Genomic DNA, 20454 nt, shown 5'->3' on the forward strand with positions numbered 1-20454 from the left:
AAAGTAACACAGCACAAGACAAGATAGAAAATCCAAACCAAACGTAGAGATGTTGTTGGGATTATTGCATGCAACTAGAAGAAGAGGGATGAATAACCATAAAACAATTTTTCTTTCATGAAAATGAATTAGCACAATGAAATAGATAAAAACAAATCAAAATACAAGAACATGAATTAAACCAACATAACATGGTTCATAATTGCTCTAAGAGGTGTCCTCTCATATGAATCTAGTGACTAGTATATGAGATATTATCATCAATGAGGTATGAGGTTCGAATCTCGGTAAAGTTGAGGTAAATGTCTTCCTTATGTGCTAGTCACTATTCCAAAGGCTAGTAGCCGCCCGTGATTTACCTCCTCCGTGTTGGCCCTGGGACGGGTTGGCGGGGGCGCTGGGGGCGAGCATATTCGCCTTTTTCCACCAATAATTGCTCTAAGAGGTGGCTAGCACATGAGGTATTGCCACCATAAGGTTTGGGGTTCGAATCTCGGCAAAGTCGAGATAAAATGTCTCCCTTATGTGCTAGTCACTATTCCAAAGGCTAGTAGCCGCCCGTGATTTACCTCCTCCGTGTTGGCCCTGGGACGGGTTGGCGGGGGCGCTGGGGGCGAGCGTATTCGCCTTTTGCCACCAATAATTGCTCTAAGAGGTGGCTAGCACATGAGGTATTGCCACCATAAGGTCTGGGGTTCGAATCTCGGCAAAGTCGAGATAAAATGACTCCCTTATGTACTAGTCACTATTCCAAAGGCTAGTAGCCGCCCGTGATTTACCTCCTCCGTGTTGGCCCTAGGACGGGTTGGCGGGGGCGCTGGGTGCGAGCGTATTCGCCTTTTGCCACCAATAATTGCTCTAAGAGGTGGCTAGCACATGAGGTATTGCCACCATAAGGTCTGGGGTTCGAATCTCGGCAAAGTCGAGATAAAATGCCTCCCTTATATGCTAGTCACTATTCCAAAGGCTAGTAGCCGCCCGTGATTTACCTCCTCCGTGTTGGCCCTGGGACGGGTTGACGGGGGCGCTAGGGGCGAGCATATTTGCCTTTTGCCACTATAGTTGCTTTAAGAGGTCCCCTCGAATGGGTATAGTGGCTAGCACATGAAGTATTGCCACAATGAGGTCTGGGGTTCGAATCTCGGCAAAGCCGAAGTAAATACCTCCTTTATGTGCTAGTTACTATTCCAAAGGCTAGTAGCCGTCCATGATTTACCTCCTCCGTGTTGGTCTTGGGACGGGCTGGCGGGGGCGCTGGGGGCGAGCGTATTCGCCTTTTGCCATAATAGTTGCTCTGAGAGTGGTCCCCTCGGATGAGTCTAGTGGCTAGTGTATGAAGTGTTGGCACCATGAGGTCTGGAGTTCGAATCTCGGCAAAGCCGAGATAAATGTCTCTTTTGTTGGAATGTATACTAAAAGTCTAGCTTTTTGTATAAATATTCACTTAGAAATAAGAATCATATTGGTCAAATATCTACATTTATAAGCTAAGTGTAGTTGTTCAATTAATTTATATTATAGATAACATAGTGTGTGGTGTCACACACAGAAGATAATGTTATCAATTCCTTATAAATTATAAACAGTAGCTCATGGCTGAGATAGAAAGGAACAAACCATTGGAATAGTTATAGTGTAATTAGGTATTAGTTTATCTTGATTGATAAATTACACTAGTACGCTCTTAGTATATTGAGTAGGACCATTTAAGGTAAGTTCTTTTTATACTGACGTAATAAAAGAACAAGACCTTAGTTATTATGGAAGAGTGTGCTCTTAATCCTAATATAATAACAAACACATATATTTAGTATTTATTTCTTTGACTTATCAAAGGGTGAGATTTAGTTTGATAAATCAATAGGTCTGATAAGTTGGGAAATGATATTACTTATAGTGTGTGTTGTTGATTATAGAAGGAAACTGTGTCCTAGTAATTTAGGTTGCTAATGTCCCCAAGAGGAGCTCATAAGGATTGTCATGTTAAACCCTGTAGGTGGACTTAGTCCGACATGACAATAAGGTTGAGTGGTACTACTCTTGGACTAAGATATTAATTAAAATGAGTTGTCAGTAACTCAATTAATTAGTGGACATTTGACATCGTAAACACAAGGAGATTAACACACTCATAATAAGAAGGACCCCAAAATATAATTTGGCATTGGTGCGGTAGTTCAATAATAATTCTTTAGTGGTATGAATTATTATTGATGAAATTAAGTTGGGTATTCGGGGCAAACACGGGAAGCTTAATTTCATCAGGAGACCAAAACCAATTCCTCCTCTCGGTCTCTATCGTAGCCTCTTAATTATAAAATATTATATCCACCCATACCCACCTTCTTACCCATCCTAGGTGGCCGGCCAAGTCATGCTTAGAGCCCAAGCATGGGCCGACCACATAAAGGCTTGGATGGGATGAAGTGTGGCCGACCCTAGCTTGAACTCAAGCTAGGTGGGCCGACCACAATAAAATTAAAAGGATTTTATTTTTAAAAATTTTTCTTATGTGGATTCCATGGTTTTAAAAGAGAGTTTAAAATTTAAATCATTCCTTTTATAACTTTCTATAAAAGATTAAGTGAAAGGTTTGAAAGCTTTCCTTATTTGTAGTTGAAAGGAAGATTTTAATTTTTGATAAAATTTTCCTTTTATGAAACCATGTTCATGTTTTTAAAAGAGAGTTTTAAAATTAAATCTTTCCTATTATAGTTTCTACAAAAGATTAAGAAAAGATTTGATATCTTTCCTTATTTGTAGTTGAAAGAAAGATTTTAATTTTTGATAAAACTTTCCTTTTATGAAACCATGTTCATGATTTTAAAAGATAGTTTTAAAATTAAATCTTTCCTATTATAGTTTCTACAAAAGATTAAAAAAAGATTTGATTTCTTTTCTTATTTGTAAATTGAGAGGAAGATTTTAATTTTAAAGATAACTTTCTTTTTTGGAAATCAACCACATGTTTTAATAGAGAGATTTTAATTTATAAAAGTTTCCTTTTATAACCAACCATGAAAGGAATTTTTTAAAAGAGAAATTTTTATTTTAAAAATTCCCGGAAACAAATTAGGAAGTTTTAATTTTTGTTTAAAACTTTCCTTGGATGGAGGATCATGAGGTGGCCGGCCAAATAGAAATAAGAAAGGAAATATTAATTAAGTTTTCCTTTCATTGGCTAAAAGAATAAGGAAGTTTTTATAAAACTTTCTTTATTTGCCAAGATCAAGGAATATAAAAGAGAGGGTAGAGGTGCCTCACCTCACAACTTATGTTCTAGTTTTCCTCTCTTCTATTTCTTTGGTTGGTGGCTGGCCCTTCTCATCTTCTTCTTCTCCTCTTTTTCTTCTTCATTGGTGGTCGGCGGCATCAACTCTCGAGGAGCTTGTTGGTGGCCGAATTTTGCATGGAGGAGAGAAAGGAGGTTTTGTTTCTAGCATCCCTTGGAGCTTGGTGGTGTGGCCAAACCTCATCTATTCTTAGAATACTTGTGGTGGCCAAAACTGTTAGTTAGAGCCCTAGAGCCAATCATTTGATGATTGTATGGACTCATTGTATCATATTCTTGTATATTAATAAAGGCATTTGTTTGGTTATTATACTTATTTGTTTTAGTGCCAAATAGACTAAGTATAATAGCGTCCTTGAGTAGAAGGTTCATACATATATCAATCGATTAGTTGAATCGATAGTGAGATGATATAGGGAACAATACTCTAAATCATTCCTAGTCGAGTATTAACATTCAGGGACAATGTTAATACAATAAGACTAGCATGTAGGTCAGCTCGATGACTTGATCTCACAAGTCATGGATATAGAGATATCAAGCTGACACATGGGTATGCATTAGAGAATGTATACTGAATGACCCGCCATGAGAAAGTATCATGGATCGTTATATGAGTGTCATATACTTTCTCATGTGGCTATTAGTATGACTATTAGTCCTTTGACCTGAAGTCACCATGGATCCCTACATAAGGAGTTATGTACTTTGGTTTCGTCAAACGTCACCCGTAACAGGGTGGACTATAAAGGCGATTACTGGGTATATAACGAATTATGCAGAGGGATGTGAGTGATGTAGATGAGATCTATCCCTCCCATATGACGGGAGCGACATCGCTATTCTTGATAGAGTGAGACCACTAAGTGCATGGCCATGCCCAAATGAGTCAACATTAGATGTTGAGCTCATTTGATCGAGTGAGTCTACTTGGAGTTCAAGATTTAGATTGATTAGAGGATGACACGGTCTATGCTTCATATTGATCAATCTAGATGTCTAGGATAGAAGGACAATGTCACATGTTGTGAGGAGTCACAATTAGTAGTCACAAGGTGATGTCGGATCTCGACATTCTTGTAACTTGGGTAGTAATGATGTGTTGCTAGATACCGCTCATTACTTATGCTCCTAAATGGGTTTAGGGGCATTGCCAACATTACAAGAACCTATAGGGTCACACACTAAGGGCAAATAGATGGAGACTAGGTTCATTTGATGAACCTAAATGATTACGTTCATATGATGAACCAAATTAGATTAAGAGTAATCCAAAGTAGGATAATTGAGTTGGACTCAAGTTGGTTCATGTGTTAAGTGAGTCTAATTTAGACTTAGACTCATTTAATTAATTTAATTCAATGAATAGAGATTCATTAAATTAAAATTGGCTTGAACCAATGGTTAGATTAGATCAACCAAGGGATAGAAGTGGTCAAGTTTGACTTGACTTAAGTAGGAAGATGAAGAGTCATGTTTTTGACTTGACTTTGACTTGACCAATGCCACATCATCAAGGCCTCTTCATTTGGTCAAGTTTGACTTGACCAAATGCCACCTCATGGGAGTTACCAAGAGTTGTGACTCTTGATATTCCATGGGGGTTACAAGGTTTAATGTGGCCGGCCACTTTGAGTGTAAAATGAATGTTTTATTTTTCATTCAAGGCTAATTGATTTTCATCTTCTTCCTCTTGCTCACAATTCTTCTCTCCCTCTTCTCCTTCTTGCCGAGACCTTACTTGAGTGCTAGCACACTCTAAGGTTTCTTCTCCATCTCTTGCTTGTGTGGATACAAATAGAGAAGTGTCTACTTTGACACTTTTGAGATCCGGCGAACCAAGGACAAGCGGGATTGCGAAGGGCTTCGCTACAAAGGTATAAATGGTTTATCCTTATGTAGATCTACTGTAGATTAAAATTTTTCAAACTCGTACTCGTATTTTCGTTCGGTTTTACCTTGCACGAGATCCGTGGCTTGGGCGATTCGGGGTTTCCGCGACGCGAAAAGCGGTTTTCGCGGCCCGAAAAACCCAACAAAAACTCACAAGAAGAAGAAGATAGCTTGGGTGGTTCTCGTCTCGGTAGATCGTTGCCCACACGACGTCTGAGATAAGTAGAGGAATACGGTAGAAGATCAAGAGGTTGTTGCTTAGAAAGAAAGGTATAACTAGTAATTATTTTTCGCATCATGCTAGTTTTTTTTTGTATGAATTCCAAACACAAGAGACATATAATTCTAGGTTTCGAATTTGTGATTCGAGTTTGTATTTTTTTTTATTTTTCGAATTTGTGATTCGATTGTTCTTTTTGATTAAACCTAGGGTTATATAAGGAAATTAAATATTAGATTTCATTGAAAGGTTTTGTCTAGGAAGTGGTGGTTACTACCATATCCAAGAAGGCCTAGTGCCTCGCCATGTTTAACATGGAAGCCGATTTCTAAAATTAATATTTAATTGAATTTGTAACATGGGTGGATTTGGATCAATAATGTTAAGCATCGTTTGCGATCCAAGTCTAAACTACTAAGAACAGATAAGTTAAATTTGGAATCAATAATGTTAAGTTCCATTTGCGATTCTAAATTTAATTTCTAAAGAACACAATAGGTTGTTAGGAAAAGTTCGACACTTGTACAAAATTTTTGTACAGTGGAACCGGTACGATATTCCTAGGATCAACCAATAATTGGTATCAGAGCTAGGGTTTGCCTCTGTGTGTTTGGTTTTCAGTTTAATTATGCACATGTCATATATAATTTAGGCAGGATAATAGTAGGATATGCTAACTCTGTGGTTGCAAGCTCCAACTATTATGACTTATGGTTATTGTGTGTGATTGGACCCTTGGACATGTCAAGGACATTTTATTATGTGTGCATGATTGTATTTAACTAATACAGCAGGAGCAGTATTAGCCCTAAGATTTTACATTTATGTTCGATCTAGACTTGATGTACATTCTCTTGTGGAATACAGGATCGATGTATGTAAAATTTTATTTTTTCTGTCACGGATCGTATCCTTGCGAGGCGAGGTGCTATTGGAGGACCAGAGGCGTAATGGAAAAGGAAGCTCGATGGACTCGACAACATGAACCCTAGGGCTGGCAACATGCGAAGGGCAGTGATGGAAAATGCTATAATAGTTGGAAAATTAATTTCCATATTTATTGCTTTTATTTACTGTGATGTGTGCTTGCTAGGTTAAACTTCCTCACCTTAAATAACTAAGTGGGAGAGGAGTTTTTAAATAAATTCCACGGTCTCCATTACTGGTTTGTAAGTGATGCAATAAGCTTGCGTGTTGGCTTTGAGTGCCTCCCTCCACAACGGATGAGTTTGTTGCGGATTACTCGATCAAACTTCCTTTATGGATGGTTATAGGAAATTATTTAAGAGTGTGTGATCTTCTCCAACTGAAGGGGCATAATCCTATTTAATGGACTAAGTATCAAGTAATGATATACACTTAGACATATTCCATAGTATCCTCCCCAACGGAGTCACTGCTATTGTTTTGCGTGACCAAAGGAATACCAACTATTAATTTGTCATGAAGCTAGGTGAAACCCCTCATACAAATGCCTGAATTTGTATACGTCCACACTAATGTGGCATACATAATTCATGGTGTTTGAGGTAATTTTATTTGTCATAAAGTTAGGTTGACGAGATAATAAAATTAATGGGTAAAACCTCCTTTTACAAATATTTGATTTTGTATACGTCCACACTAACGTGGCATACAAAATTCATGGTATTTGAGGTAATTTAAGGTTGACAAGATAATTAATGGGTAAGACCCTCCTCTTACAAATGTTTGATTTTGTATACGTCCACACTAACGTGGCATATAAAATTCACGGTGTTAGAGGTGTTGGTGAATTTAAATGATATTGTTTTGAGGAATCAATATTATTTTAAATTCTAAAGTTTTTACCAAATATTTGATCAAAGTCAGACGAACTATTAATTTTATTTGTCATAAAGTTAGGTTGACGAGATAAAATTAATGGATAAAATCTTTTCTTAAAGTTTGAATTTGTATACATCCACGCTAATGTGGCATATAAAATTAATGGGGATTTTGAGGTGTTGGTCTTGACCAAATATTTTTGTGATTCTTAGGATTTCAAATGTTTGTCAATCCCTTAGCTGTTATACTATAGAATAGACTTAGTAGTCCCAATTATGATTGGAAACAAAACTTGGACTCTAAGGCGGACTGCCCTCTCAGAAAAGAGAACAATAAAAGTGTATTTTATTCATTAGTTGTTGAAACATATTTAGTGGTGTTATCTACCGGTACCTAGTGGGTAGATACAGGAGCCACTAATCATGTCTGCAATTCATTACAAGGTTCCAGGAAACCCGACAACTATATGAAAGGGAAAACACTGTCTACATGGGCACTACTGCAAAAGTAGCAGCTATTGCAGTGGGAGATGCTTATCCTCTGATAGGAATAAAATATGGATTTTGAGAAATTGTCTTTACGTACCAAGTTTATAAAGAACTTGATTTTGGTTTCTAAACTATCATAGAACTTGATATTCTATCTCTTTTGATAACAAAGTTGTTATCAAGAATAATAGGAAAGTTATTTGTTTTGGTACGTTAGTTGACAATTTATAATCCAATAACTCCCATGATACAACAAATGGAAATTAATAATACATCTTCTAACTTTAATAAGAGAAAATAATCTTCGAAAATAAACCAATCATATCTTTGGCATCTAAGGCTATGTCATATTGACTTGAGTAGGATTCAAAGGATAATAGCCGATGAACTTTTGGGTTCATTGGTGGTGGAAAACTTTCCAACCTGTGAGTCTTACTTGGAAGGAAAAATGACTAAGAGACCTTTAAGTCTAAGGGGTATAGAGCCAAAAAAGTGTTGGAATTGATTCATTCTGATTTGAGTGGACGTATGACTATCCAGGCAAGAGGTGGTTTCGAATATTTCGTCTCTTTATAGACAACTATTCGAGATACGGGTATATTTACTTGATGCGCCGCAAGTCTAAGTGCTTTGATAAGTTCAAAGAATATAAGGCTGATGTGGAGAAACATCAAGGTAAAAGTATCAAGACACTACGGTGAGATTGTAGTGGCGAGTACCTCTTAGGAGAGTTTAGGAGTCACTTATCAGAAGACGAGATTCAATCCCAACTGACTACACCTGGTACACCCCAACAGAATGGTGTAGTAGAACGAAGGAATAGAACTCTTATAGAAATAGTTAGATCAATTATGAGTTATTCAGAATTATCCAATTCATTTTGAGGATATACTCTGGAAACAGAAGTGAACATAGTACCTTCTAAAGTCAGAACCCTCTACTCCCATAGAATTGTAGAATGAGCGTAAGCCTAGTCTGAAGCATATTCAGGTTTGGGGTAATTCAGTACATCTACTGAAGGGAGACACTGATAAGTTGGACAAGGGTTCACTTATTTGTGGGTTATCCTAGAGAAATGAAAGGAGGTTTATTGTCCTAAAAATCAGAAGGTTATTGTAAGCACCAATGCCCGATTTTTAGAAGAGGACTATGTAATAAACCACAAGCCTATAAGTAAATTTGTTCTTAAGAAAATAATAAAGGACACGTCTAATCTAGTACCAACTGTACAAGATGAAATATCACAAGAAACTGCAACACGTATCATAAATGATACACAATTGCACAAAGTGCCTTGTCGTAGTGGGAGGGTTGTTAGGCAACCTGAAAGATGTTGGTGCAATCATGCCCTGGAAGTTTCAATGTGTTGACAATTATTTAAGTTTAGGTTAATACGGTGGAACTAACATGCATTGTGAGTTTGCAGGAGGAGTTTCTTGCAGGTCAGAAGACCAGATGCAAGAGAAGACCAAGAAGGTTGAGGACTGGATTCTTGGCAAAGAGAGTTCTTGCAGGTCAGAAGACCAGATGCAAGGCAAGAGAAGTCCAAGAAGGTCGGGGACTGGATTCTTGGCAAGAGAAGCTCCTGCAAGTCACAAGATTATGTGTGTGATAGGCTCACTGTCAGAGATCGACTGGAAGATCGATTCAGACATGGCTGTGCGACAGATTGCCTCTGAATCGATCAGCCGATCGATTGAAGGTTAGGCAATCGATTGGTAAGGTTCTGCGCAGCACAGAATGCGTCTGGATCGATCAGCCGATCGATTCAAGGAACTGAATCAATCGGCCGATCGATCCGTGAACATTCTGTGCGAAGCACAGAATCGTTCTAAATCGATCAGCCGATCGATTCAAGGGATTGAATCGATCGGCCGATCGATCCATGAACATTCTGTGCGAAGCACAGAATCGTCCTGAATCGATCAGCCGATCGATTCAAGGAACTGAATCGATCAGCCGATCGATTCACGCAGCTGCGATTTCATGAGCAAGCGGCTGAATCGATTCAAACGCTGCCCCCAATCGATCCAAGTCAAATAAAAGAATCTGCACCGTCGATCTTGACGCGATGGCTTCCAAAGGATAGCTGTGAATCGATTGGAATATAACCTCAATAGATCCACGGCGACGGCGGCGTGAGAAACGGCTAGTTTTCTCAATGTATAAAACACTGGAAGAAACTGGAAACACACAACAACGAAAACATACTGTTCCATTGCTCTCCAAGCCTTTTGAAAGCTCTCAAGTGATCAAGATTCAAAGAAAAGGGTTCAAGCTTCTCTCCACTACGTATTGAAATCTCACCTGCAAAGAAGAAACTGGTTAAAGCTAGTAATCCTTCTCTACTTCTTCTTTGTAGCGTTTGTGATATTTATTTTGAAGAAAAGGGAGAGGTGTATTTCTGTTAAGGTTTCTCCACCTTCGGTGTGATTCCGAGGAGGGTTTTTGATAGTGAAAGAGTGTGAGTGGTGTGGATCCTTGGACTAGTCACCTCCTTGAGGAGGTGGATACCAAGTAAATACCGGTGTTAGCATTGCCTTCAGATTTCCGCTGTGCAAAACAAAGTTGGTCAGCAAAAGAAGTGAGCCATTCACCCCCCCCTCTAGCTCAACTGATCCTAACAAGTGGTATCAGAGCATTGGTTTGCTTTTGAGGATTCATAGTCAAGAAAGCACAAGTTAAAGAGCTACAAGATGTCAATGAAGGAGGGACATAGTATTTCACGACCACCATTCTATGAAGGCAGCGATTTTGCTTATTGGAAGAGCCGCATGGAACACTATCTCATGACCGAAATTGATATGTGGTTCTCAATCACGGAGGGATTCATGGCGCCAACTGAAAATGGAAAAATGCTTGAGTCATCCAAGTGGACTGTTGAACAAAAAATGAAGGCTCAAGCAAATGCAAAGGCGATTGTGACTCTTCAATGTGGATTAAGCTCGGAACAACTCAACAAAGTTGGACCCTTTAAGAGTGCCAAGGACTTGTGGGAAAAGCTTATTGAACTAAATGAAGGTACCAAGGATTCAAGAATTGCAAAGAGGGATTTGTTGATAAATCAACTTCAAAACTTCACCATGAAGGATGGAGAAACGGTAAGCTCACTACATGGGAGATTCAAGGAACTCCTAAATGGTCTTCATTCAGTTGGAGAGAGTGTGGAGAACCGAGATCTCATAAGGTATGCTTTAAAATCTTTCCCAAGAAACTCTTTATGGTCATCCATGGTGGATGCTTATAAGGTTTCAAGGGATTTGTCAATAGTGAAATTGGATGAATTATTTTGTGAACTTGAATTGCATGAGCAAGCTAACACAAGCCATAAGGAGAAAGGTATAGCCTTGGTTGCAGGTGAAAAGAGCAAAAAGAAGCACAAGGAAAAGAAAAAGGAGAAGAAGGAGTCATCTTCAGAATCCGAACAAGATAGTGATAGTGATAGTGATGGAGAGCTATCATCAAGTGAAATGGCAAACTTCGTTCGAAGAATGATGAGACATTCAAGGAAGTTTGACAAAAAGGATGTTAAGAAAATCTTCAATGATGAGAAAAGAAAAGGTAAATCTCTTGTGGATTCTAAGAATAAAACTGATGTAATTTGCTATGAATGTAAGAAAAAGGGGCACTACAAAACGGAGTGTCCAAAGTTGAAGAAGCAAGAGGAAAAGATCAAGAAAAAGAAGAAGGCGTTGAAAGCCACATGGGATGACTCATCATCAAGCTCATCGGAAGAAGATGAAAGGAAGAGCTCAAAGCACATGGCTCTCATGGCCTTAAGTCATGTAGAAGATAGTGAAGATGAAGATAGTCATGAAGAAGATGTGGAGTCTTCAAGTGAGTCATCTTCTAGTGATGATGAGGTAATTTCTCCCAAGCTTGATAAGATGTATGCCACTATTGCATGCTTAACCAATGCACTAGCTAAATCAAAAGGGAAGGTCAAAAGATTGCAAAATGAATTGAAATCACTCAAAAATGAAATTGTGCCATGTGAAAGTTGCATGCTTCATGAAAATGACAAAAATGATGTTGATGATCTTGAAAAAGAAAATGTATCATTGAAATCACAAGTTGATGATCTTAGATGTGCTCTAGTAAAATTTACTTCAAGCTCAAAATACTTAGACATGATTCTAGGAGCTCAAAGAGGCGTGTACAATAAAGCGGGACTAGGTTTTAAATCTCAAGATAAGGAAGTTAAATTCATGTCCCTAATTAGTAGAAACCATGCTTCAAGGGTTAAGGTTGTTCAAGCTTGGGTACCCAAGCAATTTGTTATTGATGCTACCGGACCCAAAGTGTGGGTACCAAAACATTTGGTTCATCGTGTTTAAACAGGCATGCGCAAAGGGGGAGCATCCAACAACATGGTTCGTAGATAGTGGATGCTCTAAGCATATGACGGGAGACTCATCAAAATTTTCATCATTTAGACACAAAAGTAAAGGTACCGTTTCTTTTGGTAATAGTGGTGAGCTAAAAGTTATAGGAATTGGAGATATTAGAATTTCCGAGAAATTTGTAATAAAAAATGTGTTACTAGTAAAAGGCATGACTTTTAATCTCTTGAGTGTTAGTCAACTATGTGACTCGGGGTATAGAGTTGAGTTCAACTCATCTCAATGCCTAGTCAAACATAGTGAACTAAACACCAATGTTCTCATAGGCCATAGAAAAGAAAATATTTATCAAGTTGAACTATTTGGTGCTACTAATGTGTTTGCTAAGTGTCTCATGTCCAAAGAAGAGGAGACGTGGCTTTGGCACCGGAGACTCGCTCACACCAACATGAAGAATATCAAAAATCTCTCAAGGAAGGAGTTGGTGCACGGATTGCCAAAGTTGAAGTTTCAAAAGGACAAAATATGTGATGCATGTCAAATGGGTAAGCAAACCAAAGCTATTCATAAAGGTAAAAATGTTGTAAGTACTTCAAATGCTTTAGAGCTCATTCACATGGATTTATTTGATAGTAGCAAATATACTTCTTTAAATGGTAGTAGATATTGCTTTGTGATTGTGGATGATTACACTAGATATACATGGGTATTTTTCTTGAAACATAAGGATCAAACTCTAGATACCTTGATTGCTTTTTGTAATAGAGTAGAAAATGAAAAGGCTCATAAGATAAACAAAATAAGAAGTGATCATGGAGGTGAGTTTGAAAATGATAGATTCACAAGTTTTTGTATGGAAAAAGGCTACAAACATGAGTTTTCAACCCCTAGAACACCTCAACAAAATGGAGTTGTTGAGAGGAAAAATAGGGTGTTACAAGAGGCCGCTAGGAGCATGTTAAATGAATATTCACTACATAGTTTCCTATGGGCCGAAGCAATCAATACGGCTTGTTATGTCCAAAATCGAACTTTAATACATAGGTTTCTAGGAAAAACACCTCATGAATTGTGGTTTGGTAAACAACCTACAATTAAGCATCTTAGAGTATTTGGGTGTAAGGTCTATATTCTAAACACCAAGGATCACTTGGGAAAGTTTTCCGCCAAGGCGGATGAGGGGATTCTTGTAGGTTACTCAAGTCATAGCAAGGCATACCGAATTTACAACAAAAGATCAAAACTAGTTGAAGAATCACTAAATGTTGTATTTGAAGAAAATCCCTCTTTAAACTCTATAAGAACAAACGATGAAGAATTACAATTTGAGTTAGAAAAACTAACACTAAATGAGGTAAATCATCAAGGAGAAGAATATCAAGAAAGTGATGGTGAGAAAAATGAACCTTCGCCACTTGAACCCGAAATTATAACAAATCAAGACTCAAGACCTACTAGGACTCATGTAAATCATCCCTTAGATCAAGTAGTAGGAGACATTACTCAAGGAGTGAGAACTCGATCTTACTTTAGAAATGAAGGAAGTCAAGTTGCCTTAATATCTCAAATAGAACCAAAAACCATTGATGATGCCTTGTTTGATCCGGATTGGATTTTAGCAATGCAAGATGAATTATCTCAATTTGAGAGAAGTCAAGTTTGGGATTTAGTTCCTAGGCCTAACAACAAATCAATTATTGATACAAAATGGGTTTTTAGGAACAAACTTGATGATAAAGGGATAGTGGTGAGAAACAAAGCTAGATTGGTCGCTAGGGGTTTCAATCAAGTAGAAGGGTTGGACTATGATGAAACTTATGCACCCGTAGCAAGATTGGAGTCAATTAGAATGATGTTGGCCTTTGCCGCCCACAAGGGCTTCAAATTGTACCAAATGGATGTAAAATCAGCATTTTTAAATGGTGTAATAAAAGAAGAAGTATATGTTGAGCAACCACCGGGATTTGAAAATTTGGAGTGTCCAACCCATGTATATAAACTTAAAAAGGCCTTATATGGACTAAAACAAGCTCCTCGGGCTTGGTATGAACGATTGTCAACATTTCTAGTATCAAAAGGGTTTCATAGAGGAAAAATTGATCCTACTCTATTCTTGAAAAATAATGGTAATGATTTGTTTGTGGCCCAAGTATATGTAGATGACATTATTTGTGGTTCCACAAATAAAGATTTTTTAAATGAATTCATTAATCACATGGAGAGTGAATTCGAAATGAGTTTGGTTGGTGAGTTGACATTTTTCCTAGGATTACAAATTAAGCAAACAAAAGAGGGCATTTACATTCATCAATCCAAATATGTCAAAGAGCTATTTAAGAAATTTGGAATGGAAAATGCAAAGGAAATATCTACCCCCATGGCCACAAATACTAAGTTGGATAAAGACATTGAGGGGAAAGAAGTTGACTCCAAAGTGTATCGTAGTGCTATAGGAAGTCTTCTCTATCTCACGGCTAGTAGACCGGATATACTTTTTGCCGTAGGTATATGTGCTAGGTATTAATCTTGTGCCAAGGAGTCACATTTGAGTGTCGTTAAGCGAATTCTTCGTTATCTCAAGGGGACTCAAAATGTTGGTCTTTGGTATCCTAGAACCGAAACTTTTGACCTAGTGGACTATACCGATTCCGATTATGCCGGATGCAAGTTGGATCGCAAAAGCACTAGTGGTAGCTGTCAATTTCTAGGGTCCTCTTTAGTAAGTTGGTCAAGTAGAAAACAACATTGTGTAGCTCTCTCCACAACCGAAGCGGAATATATTGCCATGGGAGAGTGTGTATCGCAATTATTGTGGATGACTCATACTCTAGAAGACTATAAACTTACCTACAACAATGTTCAAGTACTTTGTGATAATGTGAGTACAATCAATTTAACAAAAAATCTCGTTCATCATTCAAGAACGAAACACATAGAGGTTAAACATCATTTTATCCCTGATCATGTAACTCGAGGTGATATCATTTTAAATTATGTTGGATCAAAATCTAACTTAGCCGATATCTTCACCAAACCTCTTCCCGAAGTTGAATTTAGCTTTCTTAGAAGAGAATTGGGAATGTGTTGTATTGATTAAATCAAATCCTCCATGGTCACTTTATAGGTAGAGCCTTTGGGTTCTTCACCTTAATTTTTGCCTCTCACAAACACATAGGGTTATCTTCTTTGTGTGATTTAGATGGGGGTGAGAGGTTAGGAACATTTATCTTGGTCATAATGCTTGTTATGATGCATTAAGTTGGCCAAGAAAAATGATTTTCACATGAAACATTCATTTGTCCAATCATAGGGAAAGCAAGTGTACAACTCATGTGCCCGTTGCCCTACGATTATGATTGGAAATTTCCAATTGACCATATAACAACTCACTTCTGAAACATTGGTTGAAGTGTGTTATTGGATGGGGATTATTATGAAAAAGATAGATACAAACTTCCTCATATCTTTGAAGTTTTCAATAATTTGTGGTTTTGTGTAAGTTTTCACTAAGATGAGTTTATTTTTATTAAACTTTATTTTTCCTTGATAATATGGGACATATATAGTGTCTATGCAAAATTTCGTGATTTTTGGAGTAATGTACAATTTTATGTTTTTGTTCGAATCTGGGTTCTGAAAGTTCTTCAAAAGTGCAGAAATATCAGGCTTTTCAATCGATTGGTCAATCGATTGGGAGGCTCGCACTCGGTCACAGAAGGCATCGGAATCGATCCATGGATTGATTCAGAGAACCTCGATCGATCAATGGATCGATTGAGACGCCCTGTCGATTTTCCACAGAAGGCGTCTGAATCGATCTATGGATCGATTCAGCCGTCTGTTCGATTTTCACAGAAGCATTGTGAATCGATCGACCGATCGATTCACTTACTCTCAATCGATCGGTCGATCGATCGAGACCCTAAAACCCGTCTTAAACCCTTAGATCCGAATCGATCCCCTCACTTTTTTTCCCTCTTTTCTCTCTCTCGACGCGGTCTTGCCCTAGGCGACTTCCCAGGCGACGTTTTCCTCTGTCTCGTTCGTCACTCCGGCGTGCTTCTCCGGAGAAGAGGAGCTATTCCACTTCTCTTCCGGCTCTCTCTCGACGCACTGGGCAGCTCCCTTCCTCGTCTCCGCGTCCTCACACAAGATGCGGACTCCAAACCCTAACCCTAGGTAACATTCCTTGCTCTACTCCTTGTTGCTCTTTTTGCTCTTTTTGCTCCTATTTTTGACCTAATCTGTAATTTTTTTTTTGTGTCTTTATGCATTGCATTATCCCTCATGCATTGCATTACTTGCATTACCCTTGAATCTTTGCATTACTTACATTCCTTCCCATTCACTGTCAACCCTGGGCCTCTCGTGCACTTGTTTTCTATCCCACAGAAAGAAACAAAAGGTCCGTGAATCGGGCGAAGGGTCGTCTGTCCCTTCCTCACGTCCTCAACCTCCCACTGACCCTAGGTTTCCAAATGCTGCAATGCAACAAGCTTTCACCAAAAATGCTTTTAAACTTATATCCCCTAGATCAGTGAATTTGCAATATTATAGATCTTCTTGTTTTGATACGTATAATAGGTTCAAGCATTATAAACTTGACTCTTTGTTGACTTGTGAGAGGGACATCAATATAGGTCTTGTCTCCGAATTCTATAATAATTTACACACTTCAGATGGTGTAAATTATCGCACTCGTGTTGCAAAACGGAGCCTGGACTTCTCTTATGAGATTCTTCAATCTTATCTCGAATGTCTACCCTCAAACAATGATTTTGTCTTTTATCCGACTCTTCCCGATGAGCTGCCTCCACCTTTTGAGCATATTAGCATTGCCTCCATGCATCAGTTCTTCTTTGGTCGTCCTCGTCCGGATGGGCCAGATGCTCATATCACTAAGTTTTCTTCTCTTGAGTTATCGGCTGAAAATGCCGCTTTGTTTAAAGTGATCATCAACTGTCTTTTCCCCATTGTCTCTCGTGCCCTAGCCACTCTACGACCGCCTCATATGTTTGCTCTCTACGCCATTCGTCATTCCCTTGACATCAACATCACTCTGAATATCTTTCATTGCATCATCCATTTCACCCAGCCCGTGCAGCAGACGATACATATGCCTTTCGGGCATCTTATCACAGATTGGCTGGCGTCCCAGAAGGTTGATGTCTCCAGGGGACGTTTGGAGCACATGACCGTGGCTTATTCTCGGATTTCTTCACGCTCTTTCAAGAAGTCGGGTCTGATTGGTGGTCCAGCTGGAGTTAGATGGATCGATGGCCGTGCTTTTGGGGAGGGACCCCGAGCTCGCCACAGGGGGGATGCACAGGCCTTGGCTCCTGCGGAGGATGAGGCTGAGGAGGAGTTCCAAGGGCCAGCTTCTTTGACTTTGGAGGAGACGGTTTCCACTCGCCTTGAGGAGCTGACCTTGGAGGTAGCCAGCCTGCGTACCACGTTGGATACCGTGGTCCAGCAGCAGACTTCGATGCAGGCGACTATGACTTCGATGCAGCGGACTCTGGATACACTAGTGGACTTAGTGGGCTCGTGGGTGACGGTTCACCCGTCTCAGTCTGGTCCATCCACCGCCCCTGTTCCTCCTGCTGAGGATGCCCCTGATCCTGACTCTGCGGCGGTTCCTGCTCCGGCTACTACGTCCGCTCCAGCTGCTGATCCTGATCCCACCCCTCCTGAAGACGAGCTTATCGAGTTTTATGTTCCTATATGATGTATTTTTCTCTTGTTGTATGGATGGTTGTTCTGGGGTCCTTTTTGTGAACTCTCTTTTATTTTGAATGTATGATATACTTTTATGCTACGCTCTCCTTTTGATTCTACATTTCAGTGTTGTTATGTTCTGTTGATATATGTTGACAAAGGGGGAGCATTCCTTGGATTTATTGTATTTGCTTTGTGCACTTATTGAGGGGGAGTTATTTGCTTTTGATTTTTGACAAAGGGGGAGATCTATGTTGAAGTTTATGCTTATTGCTTATGCTTATCTCAGAAAATTAAAATCAAGCTTACTGCAATTATGCAATTATTATTTCAGCAAGCTACAATCATTATTGGAAATTAGCCTAAACTTAAATAGATTGTCAAACATCAAAAAGGGGGAGATTGTTGGTGCAATCATGCCCTGGAAGTTTCAATGTGTTGACAATTATTTAAGTTTAGGTTAATACAGTGGAACTAACATGCATTGTGAGTTTGCAGGAGGAGTTTCTTGCAGGTCAGAAGACCAGATGCAAGAGAAGACCAAGAAGGTCGAGGACTGGATTCTTGGCAAAGAGAGTTCTTGCAGGTCAGAAGACCAGATACAAGGCAAGAGAAGTCCAAGAAGGTCAGGGACCGGATTCTTGGCAAGAGAAGCTCCTGCAAGTCACAAGATTATGTGTGTGATAGGCTCACTGTCAGAGATTGACTGGAAGATCGATTCAGACATGGCTGTGCGGCAGATTGCCTCTGAATCGATCAGCCGATCGATTGAAGATTAGGCAATCGATTGGCTGATCGATTGGTAAGGTTCTGCGCAGCACAGAATGCGTCTGGATCGATCAGCCGATCGATTCAAGGAACTGAATCGATCGGCCGATCGATCCGTGAACATTCTGTGCGAAGCACAGAATCGTTCTAAATCGATCAGCCGATCGATTCAAGGGATTGAATCGATCGGCCGATCGATCCATGAACATTCTGTGCGAAGCACAGAATTGTCCTGAATCGATCAGCCGATCGATTCAAGGAACTGAATCGATCAGCCGATCGATTCACGCAGCTGCGATTTCATGAGCAAGCGGCTGAATCGATTCAAACGCTGCCCCTAATCGATCCAAGTCAAATAAAAGAATCTGCACCGTCGATCTTGACGCGATGGCTTCCAACGGATAGTTGTGAATCGATTGGAATATAACCTCATTCGATCCACGGCGACGGCGGCGTGAGAAACGGCTAGTTTTCTCAACGTATAAAACACGGGAAGAAACTGGAAAACACACAACAACGAAAACATACTGTTCCATTGCTCTCCAAGCCTTTTGAAAGCTCTCAAGTGATCAAGATTCAAAGCAAAGGGTTCAAGCTTCTCTCCACTACGTACTGAAATCTCACCTGCAAAGAAGAAGCTGGTTAAAGCTAGTAATCCTTCTCTACTTCTTCTTTGTAGCGTTTGTGATATTTATTTTGAAGAAAAGGGAGAGGTGTATTTCTGTTAAGGTTTCTCCACCTTCGGTGTGATTCCGAGAAGGAGGGTTTTTGATAGTGAAATAGTGTGAGTGGTGTGGATCCTTGGACTAGTCACCTCCTTGAGGAGGTGGATACCAAGTAAATACCGGTGTTAGCATTGCCTTCAGATTTCCGCTGTGCAAAACAAAGTTGGTCAGCAAAAGAAGTGAGCCATTCAACCTCTAGCTCAACCGATCCTAACAAAAGATTCATGTTTTGGGAGAGTCGTTGGACTTGATCCCTGGTGAACATGAACCTGATCCCTAGATATATGACGAAGTGCTCAAAGATAAGCATGCAGCATCTTGGCAAAGAGCAATGAATAACAGAATTAGAATATATGTATTCTAATAAAGTCTGGGAGCTTGTAGAATAACCAAATGATGTAAAATTCATTAGATCCACAATAGAAAAAGAAGGACAGACGGGAAGGTTGAAACTTTCAAAGCAAGGCTTGTTGAAAAAGGAAAACTTTTTACCGGTAGCCATGCTTAAGTCTATCTGGATTCTTTTATCTATTATTGCTCATATGGATTATGAGATTTGGCAAATGGATGTCAAGATAGCTTTCCTTAATGGAAGTCTTGAAGAAAACATCCATATGAAGCAACCATAGGGGTTCATTGCGAAGGGCAAAGAGCATCTAGTATGTAAGCTTAATCGGTCTATTTATGGACTAAAGCAAAGCTTCAAGGTCTTGGAACATCCGGTTTAATGAAGTAATCCAGACCTATGGATTTATTCAGTATCCGGATGAGTCTTATGTATACAAGAAGTGTGATGGAAACGTGGTGGTATTTCTTTTACTATACGTAGATGACATATTTGGTAGATTCGAAACAATGTCAAAGTGTTGTCGGAAGTAAGGGTATGGTTGTCTAAACAATTTGATATGAAGGACTTGGGAGAATGCACATATTCTTGGGATCAAAGTAATAAGGGATCATAAGAAAAGAATATTATGATTATCCCAAGCTTCATATATCGATACGATCCTAGCTCATTTTAGCATGCAAGACTCCAAGAAAGGTTTTCTATCTTTTAGACATGGAGTAACTTTATCTAAAGAGATGTCTCCGAAGATATCAAAGGAGATAGAGGACATGAAGGCAGTTCCTTATGCTTCGGCTATCGGAAGCCTAATGTATCCTATGCACAAGACCGAATATCTGCTTTGCCGTGTGCATG

This window comes from Zingiber officinale, chromosome 1B (assembly GCF_018446385.1).
Source record: "Zingiber officinale cultivar Zhangliang chromosome 1B, Zo_v1.1, whole genome shotgun sequence".
NCBI classification, from domain to species: domain Eukaryota; kingdom Viridiplantae; phylum Streptophyta; class Magnoliopsida; order Zingiberales; family Zingiberaceae; genus Zingiber; species Zingiber officinale.